The 25,853-nt window shown below is 40.4% G+C and overlaps 1 pseudogene; it reads right to left on the bottom strand.

Moving 5' to 3' along the window:
* The window catches only part of LOC115127804 (collagen alpha-1(VI) chain-like), a 91,151-nt pseudogene that overhangs the window by 44,872 nt on the left and 20,426 nt on the right, over nt 1-25,853 (bottom strand).

The following is a 25,853-nucleotide window of genomic DNA, read 5'->3' as shown; positions in this document are numbered from 1 at the left end:
CCCTTAACCAACAGGTGTAGACCTCACAGTGAAATGCTGACTGACAAGCGCTTAACCAACAGGTGTAGACCTCACAGTGAAATGCTTACTGACAAGCCCTTAACCAACAGGTGTAGACCTCACAGTGAAATGCTGACTGACAAGCCCTTAACCAACAGGTGTAGACCTCACAGTGAAATGCTGACTGACAAGCCCTTAACCAACAGGTGTAGACCTCACAGTGAAATGCTGACTGACAAGCCCTTAACCAACAGGTGTAGACCTCACAGTGAAATGCTGACTGACAAGCCCTTAACCAACAGGTGTAGACCTCACAGTGAAATACTGACTGACAAGCCCTTAACCAACAGGTGTAGACCTCACAGTGAAATGCTGACTGACAAGCCCTTAACCAACAGGTGTAGACCTCACAGTGAAATGCTGACTGACAAGCCCTTAACCAACAGGTGTAGACCTCACAGTGAAATGCTGACTGACAAGCCCTTAACCAACAGGTGTAGACCTCACAGTGAAATGCTGACTGACAAGCCCTTAACCAACAGGTGTAGACCTCACAGTGAAATGCTGACTGACAAGCCCTTAACCAACAGGTGTAGACCTCACAGTGAAATGCTGACTGACAAGCCCTTAACCAACAGGTGTAGACCTCACAGTGAAATGCTGACTGACAAGCCCTTAACCAACCGGTGTAGACCTCACTGTGAAATGCTGACTGACAAGCCCTTAACCAACCGGTGTAGACCTCACAGTGAAATGCTGACTGACAAGCCCTTAACCAACAGGTGTAGACCTCACAGTGAAATGCTGACTGACAAGCCCTTAACCAACAGGTGGTGTAGACCTCACAGTGAAATGCTGACTGACAAGCCCTTAACCAACAGGTGTAGACCTCACAGTGAAATGCTTACTGACAAGCCCTTAACCAACAGGTGCAGACCTCACAGTGAAATGCTGACTGACAAGCCCTTAACCAACAGGTGCAGTTAAGGAAAATCAGTGTTAAGAAAGTATTTACTAAATAAACTGAAGTAAAAAATGAAGAAAGAAAAAAGAAAATAAATATAAATAATAAAATATAAAAATAAATAATTGAAGAGCAAAAATCAGATAACAGTATCGAGGCTATATACAGGTGGTACAGAGTCAATGTGCGGGGGCATCCGGTTAGTCGAGGTAGTTGAGGTAGTATGTAGATGTAGGTAGAAGTAAAGTGACTATGCATAGATAATAACAGAGAGTAGCAGCAGTGTAAAAGAGGGAGGGGCAATGCAAATTGTCTGGGTGGCCATTTAGCTGTTCAGCAGTTTTATGGCTTGGGGGTAGAAGCTGTTGCTGCTTGCCGTGCAGTAGCAGAGAGAACAGTCTATGACTTCGGTGACTGGAGTCTTTGACAATTTTCTGGGCCTTCCTCTGACACCGCCTGGTATAGAGGTCCTGGATGGCAGCAAGCTTGGCCCCAGATGTACTGGGTCGTACACAATACCCTCTGTAGTGCCTTGTGGTTGGCTGAATAGTTTCCATACCAGGCATTGATGAAACCAGTCAGGATGCTCTCGATGGTTCAGCTGTAGAACTGTTTGAGGATCTGAGGACCCATGCCAAATCTTTTCAATCTGTTGAGGGGGAACAGGCATTATCGTGTTCTCTTCACAACTGTCTTGGTGTGTTTGGACCATGATAGTTCATTGGTGATGTGGATATCAAGGAACTTGAAGCTCTCAACCTGCTCCACTACAGCCCCGTTGATGAGAATGGGGACGTACTCGGTGCTCCTTTTTCCTGTAGTCCACGATCATCTGTTTTGTCTTGATCACATTGAGGGAGAGGAGAGGTTGTTGTCCTGGCACCACACAGCCAGGTCTCTGACCTCCTCCCTATATGTCTCATCGTTGTCAGTGATCGCTGAAGTTGGAGACTTTTATCTCCCTCACCAACTTCAAACATCAGCTATCCGAGCAGCTAACCGATCGCTGCAGCTGTACATAGTCTATTGGTAAATAGCCCACCCATTTTCACCTACCTCATTCCCATACTGTTTTTATACTGTTTTTAATTTATTTACTTTTCTGCTCTTTTGCACACCAATATCTCTACCTGTACATGACCATCTGATCATTTATCACTCCAGTGTTAATCTGCAAAATTGTATTATACGCCTACCTCCTCATGCCTTTTGCACACATTGTATATAGACTGCCCATTTTTTTCTACTGTGTTATTGACTTGTTAATTGTTTACTCCATGTGTAACTCTGTGTTGTCTGTTCACACTGCTATGCTTTATCTTGGCCAGGTCGCAGTTGCAAATGAGAACTTGTTCTCAACTAGCCTACCTGGTTAAATAAAGGTGAAAAAAAAAAAAAAAAAAAAAAAATCAGGCCTACCACTTTTGTGTCGTTGGCAAACTTAATGATGGTGTTGCTGTCTTGGCCATGCAGTCGTGGGTGAACAGGAAGTACAGGAGGGGACTGAGCACCACCCATGAGCGGCCCCTGTGTTGAGGATCAGTGTGGCAGATGTGTTGTTGCCTACCCTCACCACTTGGGGTTGCCCGTCAGGGTGTCCATGATCCAGTTGCAGAGGGAGGTGTTTTGTCCCAGGGTCCTTAGCTTAGTGATGAGCTTTGAGGGCACTATGATGTTGAACGCTGAGCTGTAGTCAATGAATAGCATTCTTACGTAGGTGTTCCGTTTGTCCAGGTGGGAAAGGGCAGTGTGGAGTGCAATAGAGACTGCATCATCTGTGGATCTGTTGGGGTGGTATGTGAATTGGAGTGGGTGTTTATGTGAGACATGACCAGCCTTTCAAAGCACTTCATGGCTACAGATGTGAGTGCTACGGGTCGGTATTCATATAGGCAGGTTACCTTGGTGTTCATGGGCACATGAAACATGTTGGTATTACAGACTTGGTCAAGGACAGGTTGAAAATGTCAGTGAAGACACTTGCCAGTTGGTCAGCGCATGCTCGGAGTACATCTGTCTGGCCCTGCGGCCTTGTGAATGTTGACCTGTTTAAAGGTCTTACTCACTGCGGCTATGGAGAGCGTGATCACAGTCATCCAGAACAGCTGGTGCTCTCATGCATGTTTCAGTGTTGATTGCCTGGAGGCGAGCATAGAAGTCATGTAGCTCGTCTAGTAGGCTCGTGTCATTGTCTTTGTAGTCTGTAATAGTTTGCGAGCCCTGCCACATCCGACGAGCGTTGTAGCCGGTGTATCTGATAATCTATCATTTGTTTTCGATCTTAGTCCTGTATTGACACTTTCCTTGTTTGATGGAAGTTCAAGATTCTTGCAGCTGCAGCTCATTCAAGGGTTTTTCTTTATTTTTTTACTATTTTCTACACTGTAGAATAATAGTGAAGACATCAAAACTATGAAATAACACATATGGAATCATGTAGTAAGCAAGAAAGTGTTTTATATTTTAGATTCTTCAACGTAGCCACCCTTCGTCTTGATGACAGCTTTGCACACTCTTGGCATTCTCTCAACCAGCTTCACCTGGAATGCTTTTCCAATACTCTTGAAGGAGTTCCCTCATATGCTGAGCACTTGTTGGCTGCTTTTCCTTCACTCTGCTGTCCAGCTCATCCCAAACCATCTCAATTAGGTTGAGGTCAGGTGATTGTGGAGGCCAGGTCATCTGATGCAGCACTCCTTCACTCTCCTTCTAGATCAAATAGCGCTTACACAGCCTGGAGGTGTGTTGGGTCAATGTCCTGTTGAAAAACAAATGATACTCCCACTAAGCACAAACCAGATGGGATGGTGTGTCGCTGCAGAGTGCTGTGGTAGCCAAGCTGGTTAAGTGTGCCTTGAATTCTAAAGAAATCACTGAGAGTGTCACCAACAAAGCACCCCCACACCATCACACCTCCTCCTCCATGCTTCACGGTCCAAATGTTCGTTTTGGTTCCAACCGCCATGGTTCCAACCGCCAACCTCCATTTCTTTGTGGGACGCAGAGTAGGATCTCTGGAAGCAACGTCAACATAAGAACTGTTGGTCGGGGGAAGCCTTACACACGCCTAAGATCACCATGCGCAACCCCAAGAGTAAGCTGGAGTGGTGTAAAGCTCGCTGCCATCGGACTCTGGAGCAGTGGAAACACGATCTCTGGAGTGATGAATCACGCTTCACTGTCTGGCAGTCCAAAGGATGAATCTGGGTTTGGCAAATGCCAGGAGAACACTACCAGCCCTAATGCATAGTGCAAACTGGGGCTGTTTTCATGGCCCCTTAGTTCCAGTGAAGGGAAATCTTAACACTACAACATACAATGAAATTCTAGATGATTCTGTACTTCCAACTTTGTGGCAACAGTTTGGGGAAGGCACTTTCCTGTTTCAACAATGCCCCCATGGAAAAAGCGAGGTCCATACAGAAATGGTTTGTCAAGATCGGTATGGAAGAACTTGACTGGCCTGCACAGAACCTTGACCTCAACCCCATCACCTTTGTGATGCATTGGAATGCCGACTGCGAGCCAGGCCTAATCTCCCAACATCAGTCCCCGACCTCACTAATGCTCTTGTGACTGAATGGAAGCAAGTCCCCGCAGCAATGTTCCAACATCTAGTGGAAAGCCTTCCCAGAAGAGTGGAGGATGTTATAGCAGCAATGTTCCATCATCTAGTGTAAAGCCTTCCCAGAAGAGTGGGGGCTGTTAGCAGCAAAGGGGGGGACCAACTCCATATTAATACCCATGATTTTGGAATGAGATGTTGTTCGAGCAGGTGTCCACATACTTATGGTCATGTCGCGTACAAACTCTCCAACCCCAAAAGGACTGAGGTGTTGATGTTATACTAAACTAAATTATAAAATATACATACCACAAAATACAATTGGCTATTCTTAAACTCTTCAAGATTATGCTCAGCTCTGGCATCTTCCCCAATATTTGGAACTAAGGTCTGGCCACCCCAATCCACAAAAGTAAGGACAAATTTGATCACAATAATTACTCAGGAATGTGCGTCAACAGCAACCTTAGACAAATCCTCTGCAGTATCATCAACAGCAGACTCCAACATTTCCTCAGTGAAAACAATGTCCTGAGCAAATCTTACCAAAATACCGTACGACAGACCACGTAATATACACCCTGCACACCCTTACTGACAAACAAACCAAAACAGACAAAGCCTTCTCATGCTTTGTTGATTTCACGAGGGTCTTCTATACAATATGGAAGGAATGTGATGTACAAAAACAAAAAAGCAACGTACACAAACAACAAATATGCAAATAGACACCCACATGTCTTTCCTGAGGTCTGGGGGGTGAAACAAGGATGCAGCTTGAGGCCCACCCTCTTCAAAATACAGAGCAGCTTGAGGCCCACCCTCTTCAACATAGAGAGCAGCTTGAGGCCCACCCCCTTCAACATAGAGAGCAGCTTGAGGCCCACCCTCTTCAACATAGAGAGCAGCTTGAGGCCCACCCTCTTCAACGTACAGAGCAGCTTGAGGCCCACCCCCTTCAACATAGAGAGCAGCTTGAGGCCCACCCTCTTCAACATAGAGAGCAGCTTGAGGCCCACCCTCTTCAACATAGAGAGCAGCTTGAGGCCAACCCTCTTCAACATACAGAGCAGCTTGAGGCCCACCCACTTCAACATAGAGAGCAGCTTGAGGCCCACCCTCTTCAACATACAGAGCAGTTTGAGACCCACCCTCTTCAACATAGAGAGCAGCTTGAGGCCCACCCTCTTCAACATAGAGAGCAGCTTGAGGCCCACCCCTTCAACATAGAGAGCAGCTTGAGGCCCACCCTCTTCAACATAGAGAGCAGCTTGAGGCCCACCCTCTTCAACATAGAGAGCAGCTTGAGGCCCACCCTCTTCAACATAGAGAGCAGCTTGAGGCCCACCCTCTTCAACATAGAGAGCAGCTTGAGGCCCACCCCCTTCAACATAGAGAGCAGCTTGAGGCCCACCCTCTTCAACATAGAGAGCAGCTTGAGGCCCACCCTCTTCAACATAGAGAGCAGCTTGAGACCCACCCTCTTCAACATAGAGAGCAGCTTGAGGCCCACCCTCCTGGGGATCTAATTAGTAGCTGCTGTTTTATCTAATGGGGATCTAATTAGTAGCTGCTGCTTTATCTAATGGGGGGGGATCTAATTAGTAGCTGCTGTTTTATCTAATGGGGGATCTAATTAGTAGCTGCTGTTTTATCTAATGGGGATCTAATTAGTAGCTGCTGTTTTATCTAATGGGGGGGGGATCTAATTAGTAGCTGCTGTTTTATCTAATGGGGGGGATCTAATTAGTAGCTGCTGTTTTATCTAATGGGGGGGATCTAATTAGTAGCTGCTGTTTTATCTAATGGGGGATCTAATTAGTAGCTGCTGTTTTATCTAATGGGGATCTAATTAGAAGCTGCTGTTTTATCTAATGGGGGGGATCTAATTAGTAGCTGCTGTTTTATCTAATGGGGGATCTAATTAGTAGCTGCTGTTTTATCTAATGGGGATCTAATTAGTAGCTGCTGTTTTATCTAATGGGGGGGATCTAATTAGTAGCTGCTGTTTTATCTAATGGGGGATCTAATTAGTAGCTGCTGTTTTATCTAATGGGGATCTAATTAGTAGCTGCTGTTTTATCTAATGGGGATCTAATTAGTAGCTGCTGTTTTATCTAATGGGGGGATCTAATTAGTAGCTGCTGTTTTATCTAATGGGGATCTAATTAGTAGCTGCTGTTTTATCTAATGGGGGATCTAATTAGTAGCTGCTGTTTTATCTAATGGGGGATCTAATTAGAAGCTGCTGTTTTTCTAATGGGGGGATCTAATTAGTAGCTGCTGTTTTATCTAATGGGGGATCTAATTAGTAGCTGCTGTTTTATCTAATGGGGATCTAATTAGTAGCTGCTGTTTTATCTAATGGGGGATCTAATTAGTAGCTGCTGTTTTATCTAATGGGGGGGATCTAATTAGTAGCTGCTGTTTTCTCTAATGGGGGATCTAATTAGTAGCTACTGTTTTCTCTAATGGGGGGATCTAATTAGTAGCTGCTGTTTTATCTAATGGGGATCTAATTAGTAGCTGCTGTTTTATCTAATGGGGGGGGGGATCTAATTAGTAGCTGCTGTTTTAACTAATGGGGATCTAATTAGTAGCTGCTGTTTTATCTAATGGGGGATCTAATTAGTAGCTGCTGTTTTATCTAATGGGGATCTAATTAGTAGCTGCTGTTTTATCTAATGGGGATCTAATTAGTAGCTGCTGTTTTATCTAATGGGGATCTAATTAGTAGCTGCTGTTTTATCTAATGGGGATCTAATTAGTAGCTGCTGTTTTATCTAATGGGGATCTAATTAGTAGCTGCTGTTTTTTTAATGGGGGATCTAATTAGTAGCTGCTGGGATCTAATTAGTAGCTGCTGTTTTATCTAATGGGGGGGATCTAATTAGTAGCTGCTGTTTTATCTAATGGGGATCTAATTAGTAGCTGCTGTTTTATCTAATGGGGATCTAATTAGTAGCTGCTGTTTTATCTAATGGGGATCTAATTAGTAGCTGCTGTTTTATCTAATGGGGATCTAATTAGTAGCTGCTGTTTTATCTAATGGGGGGGGATCTAATTAGTAGCTGCTGTTTTATCTAATGGGGGATCTAATTAGTAGCTGCTGTTTTATCTAATGGGGATCTAATTAGTAGCTGCTGTTTTATCTAATGGGGATCTAATTAGTAGCTGCTGTTTTATCTAATGGGGGATCTAATTAGTAGCTGCTGTTTTATCTAATGGGGATCTAATTAGTAGCTGCTGTTTTATCTAATGGGGATCTAATTAGTAGCTGCTGTTTTATCTAATGGGGATCTAATTAGTAGCTGCTGTTTTATCTAATGGGGATCTAATTAGCTGCTGTTTTATCTAAGTAGCTGCTGTTTTATCTAATGGGGGGATCTAATTAGTAGCTGCTGTTTTATCTAATGGGGGATCTAATTAGTAGCTGCTGTTTTATCTAATGGGGGGATCTAATTAGTAGCTGCTGTTTTATCTAATGGGGGATCTAATTAGTAGCTGCTGTTTTATCTAATGGGGGATCTAATGAGTAGCTGCTGTTTTATCTAATGGGGGGGATCTAATTAGTAGCTGCTGTTTTATCTAATGGGGATCTAATGAGTAGCTGCTGTTTTATCTAATGGGGATCTAATTAGTAGCTGCTGTTTTATCTAATGGGGATCTAATGAGTAGCTGCTGTTTTATCTAATGGGGATCTAATTAGTAACTACTGTTTTATCTAATGGGGATCTAATTAGTAGCTGCTGTTTTATCTAATGGGGGGATCTAATTAGTAGCTGCTGTTTTTCTAATGGGGATCTAATGAGTAGCTGCTGTTTTATCTAATGGGGGGATCTAATGAGTAGCTGCTGTTTTATCTAATGGGGGGATCTAATGAGTAGCTGCTGTTTTATCTAATGGGGGGGATCTAATTAGTAGCTGCTGTTTTATCTAATGGGGATCTAATGAGTAGCTGCTGTTTTATCTAATGGGGGGATCTAATGAGTAGCTGCTGTTTTATCTAATGGGGGATCTAATGAGTAGCTGCTGTTTTATCTAATGGGGATCTAATTAGTAGCTGCTGTTTTATCTAATGGGGATCTAATGAGTAGCTGCTGTTTTATCTAATGGGGGGGATCTAATTAGTAGCTGCTGTTTTATCTAATGGGGATCTAATTAGTAGCTGCTGTTTTATCTAATGGGGGATCTAATGAGTAGCTGCTGTTTTATCTAATGGGGGATCTAATGAGTAGCTGCTGTTTTATCTAATGGGGATCTAATGAGTAGCTGCTGTTTTATCTAATGGGGGATCTAATTAGTAGCTGCTGTTTTATCTAATGGGGATCTAATGAGTAGCTGCTGTTTTATCTAATGGGGGGATCTAATGAGTAGCTGCTGTTTTATCTAATGGGGGATCTAATTAGTAGCTGCTGTTTTATCTAATGGGGGATCTAATGAGTAGCTGCTGTTTTATCTAATGGGGATCTAATGAGTAGCTGCTGTTTTATCTAATGGGGGGATCTAATGAGTAGCTGCTGTTTTATCTAATGGGGATCTAATGAGTAGCTGCTGTTTTATCTAATGGGGGATCTAATTAGTAGCTGCTGTTTTATCTAATGGGGGATCTAATGAGTAGCTGCTGTTTTATCTAATGGGGGGATCTAATGGGGGGATCTAATGAGTAGCTGCTGTTTTATCTAATGGGGGATCTAATGAGTAGCTGCTGTTTTATCTAATGGGGGATCTAATGAGTAGCTGCTGTTTTATCTAATGGGGGGGGGAATCTAATTAGTAGCTGCTGTTTTATCTAATGGGGATCTAATTAGTAGCTGCTGTTTTATCTAATGGGGGATCTAATGAGTAGCTGCTGTTTTATCTAATGGGGGGGATCTAATTAGTAGCTGCTGTTTTATCTAATGGGGATCTAATTAGTAGCTGCTGTTTTATCTAATGGGGGATCTAATTAGTAGCTGCTGTTTTATCTAATGGGGATCTAATTAGTAGCTGCTGTTTTATCTAATGGGGATCTAATTAGTAGCTGCTGTTTTATCTAATGGGGGATCTAATTAGTAGCTGCTGTTTTATCTAATGGGGGATCTAATTAGTAGCTGCTGTTTTATCTAATGGGGATCTAATGAGTAGCTGCTGTTTTATCTAATGGGGGGATCTAATTAGTAGCTGCTGTTTTATCTAATGGGGATCTAATTAGTAGCTGCTGTTTTATCTAATGGGGATCTAATGAGTAGCTGCTGTTTTATCTAATGGGGGAGCTGCTGTTTTATCTAATGGGGATCTAATTAGTAGCTGCTGTTTTATCTAATGGGGATCTAATTAGTAGCTGCTGTTTTATCTAATGGGGGATCTAATTAGTAGCTGCTGTTTTATCTAATGGGGGATCTAATTAGTAGCTGCTGTTTTATCTAATGGGGGGGATCTAATTAGTAGCTGCTGTTTTATCTAATGGGGGATCTAATTAGTAGCTGCTGTTTTATCTAATGGGGGGATCTAATTAGTAGCTGCTGTTTTATCTAATGGGGGGGATCTAATTAGTAGCTGCTGTTTTATCTAATGGGGGATCTAATTAGTAGCTGCTGTTTTATCTAATGGGGGGATCTAATTAGTAGCTGCTGTTTTATCTAATGGGGGATCTAATTAGTAGCTGCTGTTTTATCTAATGGGGGGATCTAATTAGTAGCTGCTGTTTTATCTAATGGGGGATCTAATTAGTAGCTGCTGTTTTATCTAATGGGGGGGATCTAATTAGTAGCTGCTGTTTTATCTAATGGGGGGATCTAATTAGTAGCTACTGTTTTATCTAATGGGGGATCTAATTAGTAGCTACTGTTTTATCTAATGGGGGATCTAATTAGTAGCTACTGTTTTTTTATCTAATAGGGGGGATCTAATTAGTAGCTACTGTTTTATCTAATGGGGGATCTAATTAGTAGCTACTGTTTTATCTAATGGGGGATCTAATTAGTAGCTACTGTTTTATCTAATGGGGGATCTAATTAGTAGCTACTGTTTTATCTAATGGGGGGGATCTAATTAGTAGCTACTGTTTTATCTAATGGGGGGGATCTAATTAGTAGCTGCTGTTTTATCTAATGGGGGGATCTAATTAGTAGCTGCTGTTTTATCTAATGGGGGGATCTAATTAGTAGCTACTGTTTTATCTAATGGGGGGATCTAATTAGTAGCTACTGTTTTATCTAATGGGGGATCTAATTAGTAGCTGCTGTTTTATCTAATGGGGGGATCTAATTAGTAGCTACTGTTTTATCTAATGGGGATCTAATTAGTAGCTACTGTTTTATCTAATGGGGGGGATCTAATTAGTAGCTACTGTTTTATCTAATGGGGGGGATCTAATTAGTAGCTGCTGTTTTATCTAATGGGGGGGATCTAATTAGTAGCTGCTGTTTTATCTAATGGGGGGGATCTAATTAGTAGCTGCTGTTTTATCTAATGGGGGATCTAATTAGTAGCTACTGTTTTATCTAATGGGGGGGATCTAATTAGTAGCTACTGTTTTATCTAATGGGGGATCTAATTAGTAGCTGCTGTTTTATCTAATGGGGATCTAATTAGTAGCTACTGTTTTATCTAATGGGGGATCTAATTAGTAGCTACTGTTTTATCTAATGGGGGATCTAATTAGTAGCTACTGTTTTATCTAATGGGGATCTAATTAGTAGCTACTGTTTTATCTAATGGGGATCTAATTAGTAGCTACTGTTTTATCTAATGGGGATCTAATGAGTAGCTGCTGTTTTATCTAATGGGGATCTAATGAGTAGCTGCTGTTTTATCTAATGGGGGGATCTAATTAGTAGCTGCTGTTTTATCTAATGGGGGGGATCTAATGAGTAGCTGCTGTTTTAGCTAATGGGGATCTAATGAGTAGCTGCTGTTTTATCTAATGGGGATCTAATGAGTAGCTGCTGTTTTAGCTAATGGGGGGGGATCTAATGAGTAGCTGCTGTTTTATCTAATGGGGATCTAATTAGTAGCTGCTGTTTTATCTAATGGGGATCTAATGAGTAGCTGCTGTTTTATCTAATGGGGGGGGGATCTAATGAGTAGCTGCTGTTTTATCTAATGGGGGGGATCTAATGAGTAGCTGCTGTTTTATCTAATGGGGGATCTAATGAGTAGCTGCTGTTTTATCTAATGGGGGATCTAATGAGTAGCTGCTGTTTTATCTAATGGGGGATCTAATGAGTAGCTGCTGTTTTATCTAATGGGGATCTAATTAGTAGCTGCTGTTTTATCTAATGGGGATCTAATTAGTAGCTGCTGTTTTAGCTAATGGGGATCTAATGAGTAGCTGCTGTTTTCTCTAATGGGGGGGGGGGGATCTAATGAGTAGCTGCTGTTTTATCTAATGGGGGATCTAATGAGTAGCTGCTGTTTTATCTAATGGGGATCTAATTAGTAGCTGCTGTTTTATCTAATGGGGATCTAATGGGGATCTAATTAAGTAGCTGCTGTTTTATCTAATGGGGATCTAATTAGTAGCTGCTGTTTTATCTAATGGGGATCTAATGAGTAGCTGCTGTTTTATCTAATAGGGATCTAATGGGGATCTAATTAGTAGCTGCTGTTTTATCTAATGGGGGGGGATCTAATTAGTAGCTGCTGTTTTATCTAATGGGGATCTAATTAGTAGCTGCTGTTTTATCTAATGGGGGATCTAATTAGTAGCTGCTGTTTTATCTAATGGGGATCTAATTAGTAGCTGCTGTTTTATCTAATGGGGATCTAATTAGTAGCTGCTGTTTTATCTAATGGGGGGGATCTAATTAGTAGCTGCTGTTTTATCTAATGGGGGATCTAATTAGTAGCTGCTGTTTTATCTAATGGGGGGATCTAATTAGTAGCTGCTGTTTTATCTAATGGGGGATCTAATTAGTAGCTGCTGTTTTATCTAATGGGGGATCTAATTAGTAGCTGCTGTTTTATCTAATGGGGGATCTAATTAGTAGCTGCTGTTTTATCTAATGGGGGATCTAATTAGTAGCTGCTGTTTTATCTAATGGGGATCTAATTAGTAGCTGCTGTTTTATCTAATGGGGATCTAATTAGTAGCTGCTGTTTTATCTAATGGGGGGGATCTAATTAGTAGCTGCTGTTTTTAATGGGGGGATCTAATTAGTAGCTGCTGGGGGGATCTAATTAGTAGCTACTGTTTTATCTAATGGGGGATCTAATTAGTAGCTGCTGTTTTATCTAATGGGGGGATCTAATTAGTAGCTGCTGTTTTATCTAATGGGGGATCTAATTAGTAGCTGCTGTTTTATCTAATGGGGGATCTAATTAGTAGCTACTGTTTTATCTAATGGGGGGGATCTAATTAGTAGCTACTGTTTTATCTAATGGGGGATCTAATTTAGCTACTGTTTTATCTAATGGGGGGGATCTAATTAGTAGCTACTGTTTTATCTAATGGGGGGGATCTAATTAGCTACTGTTTTATCTAATGGGGGATCTAATTAGTGCTACTTTTATCTAATGGGGGATCTAATTAGTAGCTACTGTTTTATCTAATGGGGGGGATCTAATTAGTAGCTGCTGTTTTATCTAATGGGGGGGATCTAATTAGTAGCTACTGTTTTATCTAATGGGGGATCTAATTAGATCTGTTTTAATTAGTAGCTACTGTTTTATCTAATGGGGGGATCTAATTAGTAGCTGCTGTTTTATCTAATGGGGATCTAATTAGTAGCTACTGTTTTATCTAATGGGGGGGATCTAATTAGTAGCTACTGTTTTATCTAATGGGGGGGATCTAATTAGTAGCTACTGTTTTATCTAATGGGGGGGATCTAATTAGTAGCTACTGTTTTATCTAATGGGGGGGATCTAATTAGTAGCTGCTGTTTTATCTAATGGGGGGATCTAATTAGTAGCTACTGTTTTATCTAATGGGGGGGGATCTAATTAGTAGCTACTGTTTTATCTAATGGGGGGGATCTAATTAGTAGCTACTGTTTTATCTAATGGGGGATCACCATTAGTAGCTACTGTTTTATCTAATGGGGGGGATCTAATTAGTAGCTACTGTTTTATCTAATGGGGATCTAATTAGTAGCTACTGTTTTATCTAATGGGGGATCTAATTAGTAGCTACTGTTTTATCTAATGGGGGGGATCTAATTAGTAGCTACTGTTTTATCTAATGGGGATCTAATTAGTAGCTACTGTTTTATCTAATGGGGATCTAATTAGTAGCTACTGTTTTATCTAATGGGGATCTAACCAGTAGCTGCTGTTTTATCTAATGGGGATCTAATGAGTAGCTGCTGTTTTTATCTAATGGGGATCTAACCAGTAGCTACTGTTTTATCTAATCATCTAATGGAGGGGATCTAATTAGTAGCTACTGTTTTATCTAATGGGGATCTAATTAGTAGCTACTGTTTTATCTAATGGGGGGATCTAATTAGTAGCTACTGTTTTATCTAATGGGGGGGATCTAATTAGTAGCTACTGTTTTATCTAATGGGGATCTAATTAGTAGCTACTGTTTTATCTAATGGGGATCTAATTAGTAGCTACTGTTTTATCTAATGGGGATCTAATGAGTAGCTGCTGTTTTATCTAATGGGGATCTAATTAGTAGCTACTGTTTTATCTAATGGGGGATCTAATTAGTAGCTACTGTTTTATCTAATGGGGGGATCTAATTAGTAGCTACTGTTTTATCTAATGGGGATCTAATTAGTAGCTACTGTTTTATCTAATGGGGATCTAATTAGTAGCTACTGTTTTATCTAATGGGGATCTAACCAGTAGCAACTGTTTTATCTAATGGGGATCTAATTAGTAGCTACTGTTTTATCTAATGGGGATCTAATTAGTAGCTACTGTTTTATCTAATGGGGGGGATCTAATTAGTAGCTACTGTTTTATCTAATGGGGATCTAATTAGTAGCTACTGTTTTATCTAATGGGGATCTAATTAGTAGCTACTGTTTTATCTAATGGGGGGGGATCTAATTAGTAGCTACTGTTTTATCTAATGGGGATCTAATTAGTAGCTACTGTTTTATCTAATGGGGATCTAATAGCTACTGTAATGGGGCTACTGTTTTATCTAATGGGGATCTAATGAGTAGCTGCTGTTTTATCTAATGGGGGATCTAATTAGTAGCTGCTGTTTTATCTAATGGGGGATCTAATTAGTAGCTGCTGTTTTATCTAATGGGGGATCTAATTAGTAGCTACTGTTTTATCTAATGGGGATCTAATTAGTAGCTACTGTTTTATCTAATGGGGATCTAATTAGTAGCTACTGTTTTATCTAATGGGGAGTAGCTGCTGTTTTATCTAATGGGGATCTAATTAGTAGCTACTGTTTTATCTAATGGGGATCTAATTAGGGGATCTAATTAGTAGCTACTGTTTTATCTAATGGGGATCTAATTAGTAGCTACTGTTTTATCTAATGGGGGGATCTAATTAGTAGCTACTGTTTTATCTAATGGGGGATCTAATTAGTAGCTACTGTTTTATCTAATGGGGGGATCTAATTAGTAGCTACTGTTTTATCTAATGGGGGATCTAATTAGTAGCTACTGTTTTATCTAATGGGGATCTAATTAGTAGCTACTGTTTTATCTAATGGGGATCTAATTAGTAGCTGCTGTTTTATCTAATGGGGATCTAATTAGTAGCTGCTGTTTTATCTAATGGGGATCTAATTAGTAGCTGCTGTTTTATCTAATGGGGGGGATCTAATTAGTAGCACTGTTTTATCTAATGGGGGATCTAATTAGTAGCTGCTGTTTTATCTAATGGGGATCTAATTAGTAGCACTGTTTTATCTAATGGGGGGGATCTAATTAGTAGCTGCTGTTTTATCTAATGGGGGATCTAATTAGTAGCTGCTGTTTTATCTAATGGGGATCTAATTAGTAGCTGCTGTTTTTTTGGGGGATCTAATAGTAGCTACTGTTTTATCTAATGGGGATCTAATTAGTAGCTCTGTTTTATCTAATGGGGGATCTAATTAGTAGCTGCTGTTTTATCTAATGGGGGATCTAATTAGTAGCTACTGTTTTATCTAATGGGGATCTAATTAGTAGCTACTGTTTTATCTAATGGGGATCTAATTAGTAGCTACTGTTTTATCTAATGGGGATCTAATGAGTAGCTGCTGTTTTATCTAATGGGGATCTAATTAGTAGCTACTGTTTTATCTAATGGGGATCTAATGAGTAGCTACTGTTTTATCTAATGGGGATCTAATTAGTAGCTACTGTTTTATCTAATGGGATCTAATTAGTAGCTACTGTTTTATCTAATGGGGGGGATCTAATTAGTAGCTACTGTTTTATCTAATGGGGGGGATCTAATTAGTAGCTACTGTTTTATCTAATGGGGGGGATCTAATTAGTAGCTACTGTTTTATCTAATGGGGATCTAATTAGTAGCTACTGTTTTATCTAATGGGGATCTAATTAGTAGCTACTGTTTTATCTAATGGGGATCTAATTAGTAGCTGCTGTTTTATCTAATGGGGATCTAATTAGTAGCTACTGTTTTATCTAATGGGGGGATCTAATTAGTAGCTACTGTTTTATCTAATGGGGGGGGATCTAATTAGTAGCTACTGTTTTATCTAATGGGGATCTAATTAGTAGCTACTGTTTTATCTAATGGGGATCTAATTAGTAGCTACTGTTTTATCTAATGGGGATCTAATTAGTAGCTACTGTTTTATCTAATGGGGATCTAATTAGTAGCACTGTTTTATCTAATGGGGGGATCTAATTAGTAGCTACTGTTTTATCTAATGGGGATCTAATTAGTAGCTACTGTTTTATCTAACATCATGGGGGATCTAATTAGTAGCTACTGTTTTACTACACTAACTGTTTTATCTAATGGGGGATCTAATTAGTAGCTACTGTTTTATCTAATGGGGGGGATCTAATTAGTAGCTACTGTTTTATCTAATGGGGGGGATCTAATTAGTAGCTGCTGTTTTATCTAATGGGGATCTAATTAGTAGCTACTGTTTTATCTAATGGGGATCTAATTAGTAGCACTGTTTTATCTAATGGGGATACTGTTTTATTAATGGGGGATCTAACACACAGCTGCTGTTTTATCTAATGGGGGGATCTAATTAGTAGCACTGTTTTATCTAATGGGGGATCTAATTAGTAGCTACTGTTTTATCTAATGGGGGATCTAATTAGTACACTAATGGGGTTTTATCTAATGGGGGGGATCTAATTAGTAGCTGCTGTTTTATCTAATAGGGGGGATCTAATTAGTAGCTACTGTTTTATCTAATGGGGATCTAATTAGTAGCTACTGTTTTATCTAATGGGGGGATCTAATGAGTAGCACTGTTTTATCTAATGGGGATCTAATTAGTAGCTGCACATCTAATGGGGGATCTAATTAGTAGCACTGTTTTATCTAATGGGGGATCTAATTAGTAGCTGCTGTTTTATCTAATGGGGATCTAATTAGTAGCACTGTTTTATCTAATGGGGGATCTAATTAGTAGCTGCTGTTTTATCTAATGGGGATCTAATTAGTAGCTGCTGTTTTATCTAATGGGGGATCTAATTAGTAGCTGCTGTTTTATCTAATGGGGGATCTAATTAGTAGCTGCTGTTTTATCTAATGGGGGGGATCTAATTAGTAGCTGCTGTTTTATCTAATGGGGGGGATCTAATTAGTAGCTACTGTTTTATCTAATGGGGATCTAATTAGTAGCTGCTGTTTTATCTAATGGGGGATCTAATTTATCTAATGGGGGGGATCTAATTAGTAGCTGCTGTTTTATCTAATGGGGGATCTAATTAGTAGCTGCTGTTTTATCTAATGGGGATCTAATTAGTAGCTGCTGTTTTATCTAATGGGGGATCTAATTAGTAGCTGCTGTTTTATCTATCAGGGGATCTAATTAGTAGCTGCTGTTTTATCTAATGGGGGATCTAATTAGTAGCTGCTGATTTTATCTAATGGGGATCTAATTAGTAGCTGCTGTTTTATCTAATGGGGATCTAATTAGTAGCTGCTGTTTTATCTAATGGGGATCTAATTAGTAGCTGCTGTTTTATCTAATGGGGATCTAATTAGTAGCTGCTGTTTTATCTAATGGGGATCTAATTAGTAGCTGCTGTTTTATCTAATGGGGATCTAATTAGTAGCTGCTGTTTTATCTAATGGGGATCTAATTAGTAGCTGCTGTTTTATCTAATGGGGATCTAATTAGTAGCTGCTGTTTTGCTAATGATCTAATTTATCTAATCTGGGGGATCTAATTAGTATAATGGGGGGTAGCACTGTTTTTTATCTAGTAGCTGCTGGGGATCTAATTAGTAGCTGCTGTTTTATCTAATGGGGATCTAATTAGTAGCTGCTGTTTTATCTAATGGGGATCTAATTAGTAGCTGCTGTTTTATCTAATGGGGGATCTAATTAGTAGCTGCTGTTTTATCTAATGGGGGATCTAATTAGTAGCTGCTGTTTTATCTAATGGGGATCTAATTAGTAGCTGCTGTTTTATCTAATGGGGGGGATCTAATTGTAGCACTGTTTTATCTAATGGGGGATCTAATTAGTAGCTGCTGTTTTATCTAATGGGGATCTAATTAGTAGCTGCTGTTTTATCTAATGGGGGGGATCTAATTAGTAGCTGCTGTTTTATCTAATGGGGGATCTAATTAGTAGCTGCTGTTTTATCTAATGGGGGATCTAATTAGTAGCTGCTGTTTTTATCTAATGGGGGATCTAATTAGTAGCTGCTGTTTTATCTAAATCTAATGTAATTAGTAGCACTGTTTTATCTAATGGGGGGATCTAATTAGTAGCTGCTGTTTTATCTAATGGGGGGGATCTAATTAGGGGACATCTATAGCTACTGTTTTATCTAATGGGGGATCTAATTAGTAGCTGCTGTTTTATCTAATAGGGGGATCTAATTAGTAGCTGCTGTTTTATCTAATGGGGGATCTAATTAGTAGCTGCTGTTTTATCTAATAGGGGATCTAATGAGTAGCTGCTGTTTTATCTAATGGGGGATCTAATTAGTAGCTGCTGTTTTATCTAATAGGGGATCTAATTAAATACTAAACACTATTGATGATTGAAGGCTGGTATGAAGGGTATCAGGATGAAGAGTTTTAAACGTTGTGTCGTCTCAGAGGTCGAGATGAAGAGTTTCTCAGAGGTCGAGACCTCTGGTACATACAGGCTCTCCATTGGCTCCAGATGAACCCTCTCTGCCCTGATCTCCACGAGGTCCTGGGTCACCCTGAAGGGACAGAAGACCTCCGTCAACACACACCTTCATCATCATCAACATCAACATCAACATCATCACCATCACCACCATCAACATCATCACCATCACCACCATCATCACCACCACCACCACCATCACCCACATCACCAACATCATCATCACCATCAACATCACCCTCATCATCACTCACCAAATCTCCTCTTAACTCTGTTTCCACGGGTTCCTTGTTCTCCTTTCTCTCCTGGGGTTCCCTGAAGGAGAATGGACAGAAGTCACACACACACACACAAACCCTAATCCTAAACCTAACCCTAAATCCTACTGTTACTTTGTCCTCATGAGGTAGTGGGAAATGTCATCACGAGGGAGAATGTTCCTTGTTATACTACCTAGTGGGGACATTTGGGGATTTCAGGACAGAAGAACAAGACCCACACACACACACACACACACACACACACACACACACACACATGTACACACACACACACACACCCACACACACACAACACAGACCACACACCCACAAACACACACACACACATACACACACACACACACACCCACACACACACACACATACACAGACCACACAATAACCACATACACAGACCACACACAGACACACAGACACACAGACACACACACACACACACACACACACACACACACACAGACCACACACACACACACACACACACACACACACACACACACACACACACACACACACACACACACACACGCACACACACACACACACATACACAGACCACACACCCACAAACACACACACACACATACACAGACCACACACACACACACACGCACGCACATGTACACACACACACACACACACACACACACACACACACACACACACACACACACACACACACACACACACACACACACACACACACATACACACAGACAGTGTAGTAGTAGTAAAGTGTGAATACTTTTCTCCCGGAGGCACGTCCTAACCAGGTGCTCCCTGAAATGCACAACGAAGATGTCACATGATATCATCAACACCTCAATGTAAACAGTATATTCCCATAATTCTCAGGAGTTAGAGTCACTTACATCATCACCCCGCTGTCCTTTGTCCCCATTGGCTCCTTTTGGGCCCAGTGTACCCTATCAGAAGATGACATGATAACATGACATATGATTTGATACACAGTAGTCCTCACACATCTACACTAACTCATGTACACACTAATTAATGTACACACTAATTAATGTACACACTAACTAATGTACACATCCACACTAACACATGTACACACTAACACACGTACACACTAACTCATGTACACACTAACTCATGTACACACTAACTAATGTACACACTGACTCATGTACACACTAACTCATGTACACACTAACTAATGTACACACTAACTCATGTACACACTAACTAATGTACACACTGACTCATGTACACACTAACTCATGTACACACTAACTCATGTACACACTAACTAATGTACACACTGACTCATGTACACACTAACTCATGTACACACTAACTCATGTACACACTAACTCATGTACACACTAACACATGTACACACTAACACATGTACACACACACTAACTCATGTACACACTAACTCATGTACACAATAACTCATGTACACACTAACTCATGTACACACTAACTCATGTACACACTAACTCATGTACACACTAACTCATGTACACACACACTAACACATGTACACACTAACTCATGTACACACACACTAACTCATGTACACACTAACTCATGTACACACTAACTCATGTACACACACACTAACACATGTACACACTAACTCATGTACACACTAACTCATGTACACACTAACTCATGTACACACACACTAACACATGTACACACTAACTCATGTACACACTAACTCATGTACACACTAACTAATGTACACACTAACTCATGCACACACACTAACACATGTACACACACACTAACTCATGTACACACGAACTAATGTACACACTAACTCATGTACACACTAGCTAATGTACACACTAACTCATGTACACACTAACTCATGTACACAAACTAACTCATGTACACACACACTAACACATGTACACACTAACTCATGTACACACTAACTCATGTACACACTAACTCATGTACACACACACTAACACATGTACACACTAACTCATGTACATGTACACACTGACTCATGTACACACTAACACATGTACACACTAACACATGTACACACTAACTCATGTACACACTCACTAACTCATGTACACACACACTAACTCATGTACACACTAACTCATGTACACACTAACTCATGTACACACTAACTCATGTACACACACACTAACTCATGTACACACACACACTAACTCATGTACACACTAACTCATGTACACACTAACTCATGTACACACTAACTCATGTACACACACACTAACACATGTACACACTAACTCATGTACATGTACACACTGACTCATGTACACACTAACACATGTACACACTAACACATGTACACACTAACTCATGTACACACTAACTCATGTACACACACACTAACTCATGTACACACACACTAACTCATGTACACACTAACTCATGTACACACTAACTCATGTACACACTAACTCATGTACACACTAACTCATGTACACACACAGTAACTCATGTACACACACACTAACTCATGTACACACTAACTCATGTCACACTAACTCATGACACACTAACTCTTGATACACACACACTAACTCATGTACACTAACTCATGGTACACACTAACTCATGTACACCCTAACTCATGTACACACACTAACTCATGTACACACACACTAACTCATGTACACACTAACTCATGTACACACTAACTCATGTACACACTAACTCATGTACACACACACTAACTCATGTACACACTAACTCATGTACACACTAACTCATGTACACACTAACTCATGTACACACTAACTCATGTACACACACACTAACTCATGTACACACACACTAACTCATGTACACACTAACTCATGTACACACTAACTCATGTACACACTAACACATGTACACACTAGAACACTAACACATGTACACACTAACACATGTACACACTAACTCATGTACACACTAACTCATGTACACACTAACTCAACACACACACTAACTCATGTACACACTAACTCAACACACTAACTCATGTACACACTAACTCATGTACAGAACACACTAAGTCAGAATGTAGAACACACACATCAACTCATGTACACACTAACTCATGTACACACTAACTCATGTACACACACACTAACTCATGTACACACTAACTCATGTACACACTAACTCATGTACACACACACTAACTCATGTACACACTAACTCATGTACACACTAACTCATGTCGTCTTGCTGTGAGATGATCTTCCTGCATCAAACTGGCTCAAATGAAGAGCTGTACCTTGATTCCGGGCAGTCCGTGTTACCGGGTGTCCTGGTTCTCCGTCTTTCCCCTGATCTCCCTTAAACAGAAAATACACTGTCAACATCATCATGTTAACAACTATGTCGCCCAGCTCAAGTCACCATGGTAACAACAGTACAGGAAGTCATCTTACTGTACCTTAGTTCCTTTGGTAAACGTATGGACCAGGATCTCCCTTAGGACCGCCGTCTCCCTGTGAGCCCTACAACCAAACACACACTTTAAACACAGAACAATGGAACATAGAACAATAGAACACAGAAGTCAGACTATAGAACATGGAACATAGAACAACAGAACACAAAAGTCAGAATATAGAATACGGAACAATGGAACATCACGAACAACAGAACACAAAAGTCAGAATATAGAACCCAAACATCAAAGTGTTCTAGAGCCCCTGAGGTTTCCTGATGAAAAACACAGAGCTTCACCACATCACAGAGTTCTACTACTTGTTAACCACCAGAGCATACAGCCCCAGTGAGTGGCCCCTACACCCATAACTACATGTGGCTAAAATGTGTGTGTGTAATGACATGTGTGTCCATAATGTGTGTGTAATGACATCACAATACCCCGTGTGTGTGTCACAATGGACCAAATGCTTAATCAGAATAACTGTGTTTACATTCTCTGTTAGCAGAATGTTTATAAACTAACCCCTGGGGGATTAGTTTATACATACTGTAAACACACACACACACACACACACACACACACACACACACACAAACACACACACAGTTCATTCAGAAAGTATTCAGACCCCTTGACTTTTCCACATTTTGTTACATTACAGCAATTAATAATAATAATGACACACAATACTCCATAATGACATCACAATACTCCATAATGACATCACAATACCCCATAATGACATCACAATACTCCATAATGACATCACAATACTCCATGACATCACAATACTCCATAATGACATCACAATACTCCATAATGACATCACAATACCCCATAATGACATCACAATACTCCATAATGACATCACAATACTCCATAATGACATCACAATACCCCATAATGACATCACAATACTCCATAATGACATCACAATACCCCATAATGACATCACAATACTCCATAATGACATCACAATACCCCATAATGACATCACAATACCCCATAATGACATCACAATACTCCATAATGACATCACAATACCCCATAATGACATCACAATACCCATAATGACATCACAATACTCCATAATGACATCACAATACCCCATAATGACATCACAATACTCCATAATGACATCACAATACTCCATAATGACATCACAATACCCATAATGACATCACAATACCCCATAATGACATCACAATACTCCATAATGACATCACAATACCCCATAATGACATCACAATACCCCATAATGACATCACAATACTCCATAATGACATCACAATACCCCATAATGACAACACAATACTCCATAATGACATCACAATACCCCATAATGACATCACAATACTCCATAATGACATCACAATACCCCATAATGACATCACAATACCCCATAATGACATCACAATACTCCATAATGACATCACAATACTCCATAATGACATCACAATACCCCATAATGACACATCACAATACCCCATAATGACATCACAATACCCCATAATGACATCACAATACCCCATAATGACATCACAATACCCCATAATGACATCACAATACCCCATAATGACATCACAATACCCCATAATGACATCACAATACTCCATAATGACATCACAATACCCCATAATGACATCACAATACCCCATAATGACATCACAATACCCCATAATGACATCACAATACCCCATAATGACATCACAATACTCCATAATGACATCACAATACCCCATAATGACATCACAATACCCCATAATGACATCACAATAATCCATAATGAAAAAGCAAAAACAGGTTTTTAGGCATTTTTTTGCAAATTCATAAAAATAAAAAAGTATTCAGAGCCTTTGCTATGAGACTCAAAATTGTGCTCATGTGTATCATGTTTCCATTGATCATCCTTGAGATGTTTCTACAACTTGATTGGAGTCCATCTGTGGTAAATTCAATTGATTGGACAAGATTTGGAAAGGCACACACCTGTCTATATAAGGTTCCACAGTTGACAGTGCAGGTCAGAGCAAAAACCAAGCCATGAGGTTGAAGAAGTTGTTCGTAGAGCTCAGAGACATTGGGACCACCAAGACTCTTCCTAGAGCTGGCCGTCCGGCCAAACTGAGCAATCGGGGGAGAAGGGCCTTGGTCAGGAGGGTGACCAAGTACCCAATGGTCACTCCGACAGAGCTCCAGAGTTCCTCTGTGGAGATGGGAGAAGCTTCCAGAAGGACAACCATCTCTGCAGCACTCCACCAATCAGGTCTTTATGGTAGAGTGGCCAAACGGAAGCCACTCCTCAGTAAAAGGCACAACAGCCCACATGGAGTTTGCCAAAAGGCACCTAAAGGTCTCAGACTATAAGAAACAAGATTCTCTGGTCTGATGAAACCAAGATTGAACTCTTTGGCCTAATTGCCAAGTGTCACGTCTGGAGGAAAATTTGCACTATCCCTACGGTGAAGCATGGTGGTGGCAGCATCATGCTGTGTGGATGTTTTTCAGCTGCAGGGACTGGGAGACTAGTCAGGATCAAGGGAAAGATGAACGGAGCAATGTACAGAGAGATCTTTGATGAAAACCTGCTCCAGAGCGCTCAGGACCTCAGACTGGGACAAAGGTTTACCTTCCAACAGGACAACGACCCTAAACACACAGCCAAGACAACGCGGGAGTGGCATCGGGACAAGTCTCGGAATGTCCTTGAGTGACCCAGTCAGAGCCCGGACTTGAACCCGATTGAACATCTCTGGAGAGACCTGAAAATAGCTGTGCAGCAATGCTCCCCATCCAACCTGACAGAGAAACTCCCCAAATACAGGTGTACCAAGCTTGTAGCGTCAAACCCAAGAAAACCGAGACCGTAATCGCAGCCAAAGATGCTTCAACAAAGTACTGAGTAAAGGGTCTGAATACTTCTGTATTTAAAAAATATATAAAAATATATATTTGCCAAATTTAAAATAAAACAAAATCTGGTTTTGATTTGTCATTATGGGGTATTGTGATGTCATTATGGGGTATTGTGATGTCATTATGGGGTATTGTGATGTCATTATGGGGTATTGTGATGTCATTATGGGGTATTGTGATGTCATTATGGGGTATTGTGATGTCATTATGGGGTATTGTGATGTCATTATGGGGTATTGTGTGTAGATTGATGAATAAGGCTGTAACGCAACAAAATGTGGAAAAAGTCAAGGGGTCTGAATAATTTCCAAATGCACGGACTGTACAAAACATTAGGACTCCCCCCTTTTGCCCCCAGAACAGCCTCAATTCATCGGGGCTCTACAAGGTGTTGAAAGCTTTCCACAGAGATGCTGGCCCATGTTGATTTCAATGCTTCCCACAGTTTTTTCAGTTTGGCTGGATGTCCTTTGGGTGGTGGACCATTCTTGATACACACGGGAAACTGTTGAGCGTGAAAAA

Source organism: Oncorhynchus nerka, linkage group LG20, assembly GCF_034236695.1.
Source record: "Oncorhynchus nerka isolate Pitt River linkage group LG20, Oner_Uvic_2.0, whole genome shotgun sequence".
Lineage (NCBI taxonomy): Eukaryota > Metazoa > Chordata > Actinopteri > Salmoniformes > Salmonidae > Oncorhynchus > Oncorhynchus nerka.
This window is presented reverse-complemented; position numbering and strand designations above follow the sequence as displayed.